The sequence below is a fragment of the Gossypium raimondii genome, chromosome 1, assembly GCF_025698545.1.
Source record: "Gossypium raimondii isolate GPD5lz chromosome 1, ASM2569854v1, whole genome shotgun sequence".
NCBI lineage: Eukaryota > Viridiplantae > Streptophyta > Magnoliopsida > Malvales > Malvaceae > Gossypium > Gossypium raimondii.
The window spans coordinates 29973635-29985380 of NC_068565.1; the positions used below are offsets into that span (position 1 = coordinate 29973635).

At 35.5% G+C, this 11746-nt stretch overlaps 1 non-coding gene across 1 annotated transcript; it reads right to left on the minus strand.

Moving 5' to 3' along the window:
* Positions 1 to 2836: 2836 nt before the first annotated feature.
* Positions 2837 to 2943, minus strand: LOC128033603 (small nucleolar RNA R71). The gene has a single exon (XR_008189576.1). It is a non-coding gene; the product is annotated as a small nucleolar RNA R71 (small nucleolar RNA).
* Between the last annotated feature and the right edge of the window lie 8803 nt (positions 2944 to 11746).

Sequence of the window (11746 nt, forward strand, 5' to 3'; positions counted from 1 at the left end):
AAGAAAAGAAACCTACGGAAGAAGAAAAGACTAACTCAGTCAGTATTGAGACCGATAATGAGGAAGGAGTAGAAGCAACTCCAACTTCTGCACCACCAATGGATAGCACTGCTACTGTCCCACCTCGATCGATTGAGCCTTTGTTTGTACAAGATCGAGAGATCAATCAGCTCATTTTTTATCTCGCCAAATCTGGTGACGAGGAAGAGGAAGTGCCACTCAATCCGTTGAAATGGAAGCTGTGCTACAAGCATGTTGCACACAAAACCACCTAAAATTAAAGTAACAACGAAAACTTAGCTCCAAGCATTCAAAACTTTTTATGCCATTTTTTTCTTTTCATTCCATCATGCATTCATTATTTTTTTCATGTAATTTTATGGATATAAATGTTTTTGCATATATGATTCTTGTCTATTCATGCATTGAGGACATTGCATCCCTTAGGTTTGGGGGTGTGTTGTGCATATAGGGTGCATTAGATATTTAGTTAAATATGTTCATTTTAGTATTTTTGTTCATTTTTTTGTTCATTTTTCCATAACATACATAAATGCCAAAGATTGTTAAACTGTGATGACTATAGTTTTCCTTATGATGTTCAATGAGGAGCTTAATTCTTCACTAAACCTAGAAAATTGTTACAGTGAGTTAGGTGAGATTAGCTTAGGATAGTTGCTTGAAAAATGACCCCTAAAGGTAGAATGATCTAATTCCAATTACAATTAGTTTATAGTAAGTTCTTTTGATAAACTTAGATATTCTTAAAGATAAATTTAGTAAAATGGCAATACTCAATATCGAATAAAATGGAAAAGTTTAACTAAAAAATATCAAAGAAATGTCATGAAACACTCTGATAAGCTGTAAAAGTAACATATTTTAATCCCATTCTTAAGGCCTTTTTTGATGATTAATGATGTAAATTAGTGAATTTGATGCTCTTAATCCTTTAAATTCATGATTCTATACTTAAGAGAGCATTTGGGAGTGAAAGGAGTGCAAAACGAGCCAAAATCGGACAAATAGAGCTATTTTTACGATCCACACAGCCTAGGCATTTCCATACGGGCTGGCCACACGCCCATGTGCCAGCCCATGTCAATTTCGCAACCTGGTTCCTAGATACGTAGAAAAACTCAATTTTTAGGCTTTCTGAGCATTTTAAAGTCTATAAATATCAATTAAGAGAAAACCTACAGAAGGGCAATCAGATAAGATCAAAGAACACACTCGAAGAACGGCATCAGAATAAACTTGTAAGCGGATCTCCATCAAGATCGAATATATTCATTTAATTTATTTTGAAGTTTTATTCAGTTTCTTTACGTCTTGTGGTTATCCTAACTTTGAGATGTTTCTATTCAGGATTATGTACTAAATTCCCTAGATACCTAGGGAAGATGAAACCTATGATGAATCTTATTATTTGATTTCTAATTTACATGATAAATACTTGATTCTTGTTCTCAATTATGTATGCTTATTTCCTATTTAATATTTCTGAAATATTAATTCATGTTTAATGTGCTTATTTCAGTGGAGCAAAAGTTCTTGTTTAAAAGTAGATCTACCATAATTAAGTGGAGCTGCATGCAATCCTAGAAATAGGATGACATAAACCTACGAGATTAGAGTCAAACTAATAGGGGGATCTATAGATCAAGTTAATGTGACAGTAGGAGTTTTAATTAGGAAGAGATTTCAATTAATCAACCTAAAGTCAATTGTTCTTACTCTCAAAAGAGATATTAACATAATTTAGGGATTTTTACGGATCAAGACACAAGTGAATAAATCGTTTAATTCAAATTCATATTAATAGGTGAAGTCTAGGTGAATTTTTTCCTGGGTATTGCCTATCTCATTGGTTATCTTCGATTATTTTCCTATTTCATTCTCTGTTGCATTCTCAGTTAGATTAGTTTAGTAATTTTAGATTAAAAACAATCACTCCAATTTGTCGGCTAAATAATAGAAAAATAGTAATTACTAGTACTTTTAGTCCTTATGGATACCATATTCCTTACTTACCATAACTATACTATTGTTCGATAGATGCACTTGCCTTAGTCGTATTTATAGTTACTTTAGTGACCATCAAGTTTTTGGCGCCGTTGTCTGGGACTAAAATATTAGGAACACTCGATCTTTATTAATTTAGCCATTTATTTTTATTGCATTTTTTTTGTTTTTAGTTCAATTTTTACATTCTAATTTTTTATTTTATTTGCATCTGGCAGGTTCCTTTAGTTTATGACTAGAAGAAACTCATTGGGACCATTATTATTTGACAGTGAAATTGAAAGTACAGCTCGTAAAAATTGTAGAGAAACAAGGCAAAGTTGGCAAAATATAGTAGATGAGCAAGATATTATTATTACTAAGGAGATGGGTGATAATCAGAATAATCAGCTACCTCCTACAGTTGCTGTAAATCTTGCAAATCCAAATCCTGTGCTTCGTACTATGTACGATTATGCCAAGCCCACTCTAACTGGGGATGAATTGAGTATTGTGCGACCCACCATTGCTGAAAATAATTTTGAACTGAAGTCGAACACTATTCAAATGATACAACAATTTGTTCAGTTCGATGGTTTGCAAGACGAATATCCAAATACTCATTTGGCTAATTTTTTGAAAGTCTGTGATACTTTCAAGATAAATGGCGTTTCTAACAACGCCATTTGCCTACGGTTATTCCCTTTCTCATTGTGGAAAAAAGTTAAATAGTTGTTGAATTCTTTACCACGAGGCTCTATCACTACATGGGATCAAATGACCGAGAAATTCCTACTGAAGTACTTCCAACTGGCTAAGACAGCCAACAGCCAAGTTAAGGAATAATATCTCTTCCTTCATTCAAATTGATTTAGAGACTTTATATGATGCATGGGAGAGGTATAAGGACTTATTGAGACAGTGTCCTCACCATGGGTTACCTCTATGGCTACAGGTTCAAACCTTCTACAACATTTGAATCCATTAACTAGGCAATTGATTGATGCATCAGCTGGTGGAACTCTAAATAATAAAACACCTGAAGTGACTTATGAATTTATAAAGGAGATGGCACTGAATAATCATCAATGGTAAGTCATGAGGAAAAAACCGATGAAAGCAACCGGTGGTTTCAATTTAGATGCAGTCACCATGTTATCAAATCAAGTAGAACAATGGAATAAGAAAATTAATGGTTTATATGTTTCTATGCAGGTACATCTAGTGATGTAACGCAATACGAATGGAGGAGGAATGAATGATGTAAAATGTTTACCCTACAGTCCTAGCACAAAGAACGAACAGATCTATTATATGGGTAATAATTCTAGGCCATAAAATAACCCTTATAGTAATACATATAATGTAGGTTGGAAGAACCATCCCAATTTCTCTTGGGGTGGTCAAGGAAATTAGAGAGCACAAACCCCTCCAGGCTTACAACAACAACCTTACCAGTAAGAAAAGAAGCCGAACCTTAAAGAGATGTTGACGAAGTTTATTTCGGTGTTAGAAACCCATTTTCAAAACTCTGAAGCAACACTTAAAAATTAGCAAGTGTCAATTCAAGGACTCGAGAATCAAATCGGTCAACTTGCTAAATTGATTTCAGAAATACCACAAGGTAGTTTGCCTAGCAATACCGAAACTAACCCAAGGGGGAAACTTCATGCAATTACTGTGTGAAATGAAGAAAGGTTAGTTGAATTTGAACCAGAACTGAGGTAGGAAATTACGGTAATAGTGAGGTTGGGGTAGGCCAGATGAGCAAAGCCGGTTGATGCAGAATATAAACCTCGAGTGTCATATTCTAATGCGACGAAGAAATACCACACGAACGAACAATTTGGTAAATTTCTTAAACTTCTAAAAATTTACATATTAACTTATCATTTACTGAAGCTCTTTTGCAGATACCCAATTCTGTTAATTTTTTAAAGGAGCTTTTGGCAAACAAAAGGAAGTTAGATAATTGGTCGCATGTGGAACTAAGTGCAATTTTCTCAGCCATATTGCAAAATAAACTACCCAACAAATTGAAAGATCCAGGGAGTTTTACTATTCATTATTTAATTAATAGTTTGAATATTAATAATGCTTTGGCTGATTTAGAGGCTAGTATTAATGTCATGCCCTATAAAATGTTTAAACAATTAGGTCTTGGAAAACCAAAACAAACTATGATGAGTATTCAACTAGCAAATAGAACCATTAGATTTCCTAGAGCTATTATTGAAGATGTTCTTGTAAAAATTGATAAATTCGTATTCCTAGTTGATTTTGTTGTTTTAGATATGGATGAGGGTAGTGAGGTACCTTTGATTCTAGGTCTGCCCTTTTTAGCAATTGCTAGAACTATAGTTGATGTTGGTACGGGTGAATAAGTACTTCGTATAGGTGATGAAACGATTACTCTCCGAGCTCTTGATTCTATTAAGACATTTAGTGATCAAGATGATTTTACAAGTTCTGTTAATATGAGTAACCATGTGGCTCAAACTTCTTGGTAGGAAACCCCTCGAAAAAATGTAATGGAGCCACATTTTAGTCCATGCGACAGAAACAAGATGATTCATGAAGAACGAATGCTACAAATCGATCAATTGGATGAATGGCGGACACATGTCAAGGAGAAAATCAAAAAGCACAATGAAGAGCGAAAGAGTCACCATGATGAGCACGTGGATGGAACGAACCAATTTAAGGTTAGGGATAAGGTACTGCGAGATAAAATGGATCCATAAATTGTCACTTCGGAGCTTGATGCAAATGGATCAATCCCTTTTATCATACTAGATGTCTTTCCATACGGTACAATCAAGTTAACTCATTCTGAATTTGGCACATTTAAGGAAAATAATAATCAACTCAAACCTTAATTTGATCATAGAATTGATAGCGAGAAAGAGGAGCCTCGACTTTTTGAACCACAGTAACCGTGCGAATACGAGATAAGTCGAGCTTAGACTTTAATAAGTGCTTCTCGGGAGGCAACCCGAGTGTTAACACAACTAATTCTCTTAATTTTATTTCATGTTATTTTTAAAACTAATTAATTTTCAAAAACAATGCGTTTTTGACCCACAAGGCCTAGACACATGGGCGTGTCCCAGGCCGTGTGCACTATAAGGGGTTTGACAGTAAGTTACATAGCCTAGCGACATGGCTATGTAACCCACACGGCTTGGACACACGGGTGTGTCACTGGCCGTATGGACCCTGGGACTTAATTTTTCTAAAATTCGACTAGTACACGACCTAAAATAGTCATACAGCTGTGTGAAACCTGGAGATAATATTTTCAATTTTAAATCAAGTTAGAGAGTTACACGGGCAAGGCACACGGCCGTATGCAAGACACAGCCTAGCCACACAGGCGTGTGGGAGGTCATATAGGTGTGGGAGAAGTGAAGGAGATCGTACACAGTCATACGACACGGCCGTGTGAAGACTGGGCTTATTTTATAAACATCACACGAGTTGAGAAAGAACTACACAGGCATGTAACACAGTCGTGTGGCCCAACATAGGCCCTTACACGACCATGTCCCCCTTTTAACTCTCAAACCCTAAATTTTTTATCCCTTAACCGTAGTCACCACCGACCAACCACCTTCCACCTCAAGCCACCCCCGTGCGACCCTCCCTTCACCAAATCGACCATCGCTCCGTCGCTAGATTGCCACCCCTATGTCCTCTCCCTCCCTCCTTCTCCCACACCCTAACTCCCCATTTTTCCTTCCCTTTCCAAAACCCCACCGTCACCGCCTAAACCCTCATCGAGCCTTCTTCCCACTCTCGCTCAGTACCCACAAACACAAGCCCGACCCCCTCACCGAGTTCTTCTCCACCTTTCTCGCACTCTCGTCCCTTCCCTTTTCCTTCCTTCCCCTACCCCTACCTGATTCCCTTTCCCCCACTCATCGACCGCCTCTACAACCCCAACCCTTCCTTCATCGTTGTCCACCAACCACGCCCCTAGTCCCCGACGTCGCGTCTCTGACCACCGACCACCGTATTTACCATCCGTCGATCCTCCTTTTTTTACTCTTTTTCCTTATTTTATTTTATTTTATTTATTTACTTATTTATTTATTATTATTCGTATGTCTATTATTAGTTCTTTTTATTGTGTCTATTTTGATTTGTAATTTTATTACCTTTTCTCTTTATTTCTATTCTTGTTTTATTTCTTATTTTTCTTCTTATTCTTGCTTTATTATTTAGCTATGTCATTATGTGCATTAGTTTGTTCTTTTTAGTTTAGTTTGTTTTATTTTCATTATCCGTTAGTCTTCTTATTGTTTTGCATCATTTCTATAGTTATGTTCATCTTCTTGTTTTCTTATGTTAAGGTTTCGTTTTCTTTTATTGTCATTATCTTAGTATTATTATTATCTATTTTACTATTTTGATTATTATTATTATTATCATTTCATTATTTATACGTATTGTTTTCTTTTATTCGGTTTTTGCATTATTAGGTACTGGTACATATTCTTTTAGGACCAGATTTTTGTTTTACTTGTTTGGATCTTGATTTATCGGTTCTTTGTTTGCTTCTTTAGCGATGCTTTATTTATTACTATCCTAAAATTAAATTCTTTTATTTTCAGGCCCACCATGACGAACATGCGCCGCAAATCTAAGGTCACCATCGTCGCTTCGAAAAAGCAGAAGACACCTGGCGCAACCTCCTCTCCAAGCACTTCTATCGAGGCCCGCCACTCTTATATCTGATTTTTAGCTGGTCTTCAGGAGGATTTATTTTAGCTACTTTGACTACAACCACTCAGTTTTAGGCCGATGTATTGATTGGGCCGCTTTGGAGCAAGTCCAATTAGCTGATCATGTACGCACCTTTATTGCCACAGTTCCGTGGGACCGATTTTTCTCTATCATCGAGCCCACATACACGGAGCTAACTTTGGAGTTCTGCTCTACATTTACTCTCTAGCATGTGATGATGACTCATGACGAACCAAGCACCATTACTTTCAGACTCGGTGGCCTGGCGCAACATATGAGTGTCTCTGAGTTCGGCGTTGCTTTGGGATTATACACTGAAGATTTTATGAGTGTCGAGAACTTTCTACACCTACATTGGCACAACCACTACTTGCCATCTCGTTGTTGGGTAGATCTCACGACAATTACGACACCTTATGACGCGAGTAGCTTGAAGGCGACTTCTCTCTCTCCAGCTTTACGATATATTCATGCCCTTTTGGCTCACACTTTGTCCGGTAGGAGAGAGAGCATCGAAGTCATTAGTACCACTGATGCATTTTTTTTGGAGCATGGCCACAGGGCATATTTTTTGGTTGGCTTACTTCATCGCCCTCGCCTTTCGCCATCAGACAGGCCGTAACAGGAAGAGTCCTATCTGTTTAGGCCCTTATGTGACTCACCTAGCTCGACACTTTAGTCTCCTTGAAACACCAGAGCAGTCTTTTATGCTTACACTTGCCGGACAGATGTCCCCATGAGGAATATCGAGCATGACCCATATGAGGATGATCAAGTGGCTTCATGGAGTGGATCCTCCTCAGTATCGACTATATCATTCTGACTTTCAGAATGAACCTGAGAACTTCACTGATGATGTCCCTTTCCATCACGAGGATCCACCTCATCTTCCACCTTCAAGTCACCATCCTGTTTCTTCTACTTCTACTTTAGAGGACCTCTCCAAGCAGTTCACTCATTTTGAGCAACATTGCTTTCAGAGGTTTGACAGTATTGATGCGACATTACAACAAATTTGTCAACATCTCCATATCTCATCTTCAGCGCCGACAACCCACAACACCGACGCTTCTGATGATGAGGACCATTCAGTTTATTTGTTTTATTTTTATTTTTATTTTTATTTTTATTATTGTTTGTATTTTTATTGTTATTTTCTTCAATTTGTTTTGTTTCTTATCTTTTGAACTATATTTTTATCTTTATGGTTGTTTTTAATCGAGTTAGTAACATTTTAATCTTATTTACTATTTGTGTTTATTTTCTTATTAATTTGCTCGGAATCATGCACTACATCTAGATTTGTCTACAATTCCGTTTTTCACCATTCTGACAATTTCATCCAATATTCAGGGCAGTTTCAATTTTCTCCCTCTCGTTTGATATTCTGCTTATACTGTGATTTTATCTATTTGTACATTGAGGACAATGTACATCTTAAGTATAGGGAGGTTATTTATATAATTATTAGAAAATCCCTAAATTATGTCTTGTATTCAAGTAATTTTCTCATACTTCCATTAGAATAATTTTTTGTCAATTTGGAATTTTTGTTTATATGTTTTAGATTAATTTTTCAATAATTGTGTATTGGTTGATTTAAACTTTAATATATGAAAGAACCAAGCATGATAAGTTAATTTTCAGTAATTAAGAATTCTTAGGTTGTTTCCCTAATTTGAAGTATTACCTTGAAGTTTGAAATTCGCAAGATTGACATCAAAAACCATTTTTTTCTTGGCGAGATTTTGAGCCTTTAGAGCATACATTTTTCTTGCTCATTTTATTATTGGTTATGAGTGTATCAGTTTGATTTGTTAGTCTAGAACTTGCTTTGATTATACATGTCGAGACCACACCTTTTGATTTGATATACAGAGATGATAAAGGCACTTAGGTTTTAACCCACTTATCTCATAAAAGCCTACCATTTTAATTAACCCTTAGTGAACCCTGTTGAGTCTAACACACCATTTCTTAATTTACCCATTATTGTTAACCCATAACTCATTTTTTTCATTGAGACCTTTTCCCGTTTTATTGACTCCCTTTTTGTCGAGATTTGATTTGGTTAGTTGCTTAATTATGTTTTTCTGTTGATTTGCTGAATTATTTCTTATTCTTCCAGATAAAAAAAAAGAAGAAAAAAATCAAAAAATATATATTGATTATTATTTAGTTTTATGTTGATTGAGCTTGAACAGTTAAGTTCATATTTTTTTAGAAGAAGCTCATTTTTATTCTTGAATAGTTCTCGATTGATGTAATTATTTTTAATTTAACACTTATTCTTTTTTTCTAGTTTGGTAATTTATCAATTCGATCTCGATTATAACCAACTTTTGTTGCCTTTCTCCATACCCTTAACCTAATCTCCGTTACAACCTCTTAAAGACCTTTTGATTTGTGTATCATATCATTTTATAGTGGTGGAGATTTGATTTTCATGCAAGCTTATGGTAATGACTTTTCACGTTTGACTATTGAATGCTTATTCTTGAACCTCAAACACTTTGAGTGATTTGAGTGAATCTTTAGTGAGGATGTCGATTCTTGTCGATTTTGAATTAAAGGCAATTACTTAGATAAGGGGAGACACCTAGGTTTTTATGTTTAAAAATGTTAGCTTGGATTGTTTGAGACTTTAGTGCTCTTTTAGTTGAATTGCCAATGCATGATTATTTATGAATTATTTTGAGACTTATTGGTGGGAATTAAAAGTTAAGAAATATTAATTTTAATGTGAGTTGAGGATTTTGCTTGAGGACAAGCAAACGCTTAAGTGGTGGGATATTTGATAAGCTGTAAAAGTAACATATTTTAGTCTCATTCTTAATGCATTTTTGGATGACTAATTATGTAAATTAGTGAATTTGATGCTTCTAATCCTTTAAATTCACGTTTCTATACTTAAGAGAGCATTTGGGAGCAAAAAGAGTGAAAAACGAGCCAAAATCAAACAAATAGAGTTGTTTTCAACATCCACACAGCCTGGGCATTTCCACACAGGCAGGCCACACATGAATTCTTGGCTAAATCTTATCTTATTCAAACTTGCTTTTATTGTTTAATATTGGGATTTGAATATTTCTTGACATGGAAGTGTTATTACAGTCACTAACACTGGAAAGTACAGTGACAATTCGAACCAACAAGCATTACAATGGAAGTTGAGTGAGGATTAGAGGAATTTAGTCCGCTTATTCTTAATAGTGTCATATTGCCATCATAAGAATGTGGGGTTAATATGCATGTTTAAGTCTCAGATTAAATAAAGGAGCGACGCTTGGTAAGATATACATTAAAATTTATTGCCTCGACAATCACCTATCCTTTTATATCTTGTGAGCACTTAGTATTCTGCTAAAGATTCATGTTGGGGATCCCAGTTTACCATTATCATATTTTATTTTATTGTTTTCAAGTTGTTGCTCTGACAACTATCCTCACAATTTATCTCATTTCTATCTAGTTATAGCTCCGACATAAATAGACAAAAGACAATCATCCTTATGAGATAAATATCCGACAGACTCACATTTATCTACTATACTTGCTTTGACAGTGTACCCTTGCACATTATTGTTGTGACGTTAAACAGCCGATCAAGTTTTTGGTGTCATTGTCGGGGATGGCATTTGTTTGATGTTTATATTTTTTGTGCGTTTTTGCACTTTATTTTTCTTATATAATGTTTAGTATTCACTAATTGGATTTTCTTTGTTGCTATTTCTTCAACTTCATTTTATGTGTTTTATGACCCGAAGCAAGTCAGATTTTCTTGTCGAATTTGATCCAAAAATTGAAACTATTGTTCAGAGTAGACTTTGAGAACAAAGAAATATGGCTCTACTAGGGGACACTGTAGCCATACCCCCAATGCAATAGCAAAATATTAATAACCCACTGTTGTCGCAAGATGCTCACATACAAAATAGGACATGTAGTACCTATCTTGGATGATTTACAACCGAGAGTTGTTAAGCCAGCAATCCAAGTTGGGAATTTTGAACTCAAGCTAGTAATATTTCAAATGTTGAATTCTAATGGACAATATGATGGACTGCCACATGAAGATGCTAACTCCTTTTTATTGATTTGTGCTTCCTTTAGTCAATAAGGCATTTCTGATGATGCCTTGAAGATGTAATTATTTCCTTATTCCTTATAGGGAAGAGCCCGTACTTGGTTTTTTGGACTACCTACAAAATCAATTGCTTCTTGGAATGCAATAGCAACACAGTTTGTTTTGCGATTTAACTTGCCAACAATGAATTCTTTCCTTCAAAATGATATTATTGTTTATCATCAGCTGGATGATGAAAATCTTCACGCCACATAGGATCAATATAAATCTTTACTTCAACATTCTCCCATGCACGACATTCAACCATAAACACAATTTGAGATTTTTTATAATGGGTTGAATTCACATACAAGGAATCTTGTTGACGTATCAGCCAATGGACCTCTGTTGGATTGTACTTATAATGATGCTGTGAGAATTCTTGAGAGAATTGCTCAGAATGATTACCAATACCCTATCTCCAGAGTGGCACAAGCAAAAACTACTCCAAAAGTTATTGAATTGGATGTAATAATTGTACTAAGTACTCAAGTCTCTTCTCTCTCAAACATTATTAAAACATATGCATGGGACTAGTGTCGTTGCACCTATACAAGTTGCTCAGCAAGTTGATGTTCCTACTTTTTCTTGTGATATTTTTAGTGACAACCATAGCTATGAAGATTGTCCACAACATGGAGAGAATTTCTATTTTATTGGTAACATTCACCACAGTTTTTATGGTAACTCTTACAAGAACTCTTCACGCAACCAACAATTTTGGGGAACTCAGAATGCTGGACAAAATGTTACGACATTCAAATATGGGAATACATCTACCCAGGGCAATTATAATCCAAGACAAGGGAATTACAATCAACAATAGCAGAACTATAATTAGCACACTCAGATGCATCCACAACAAGG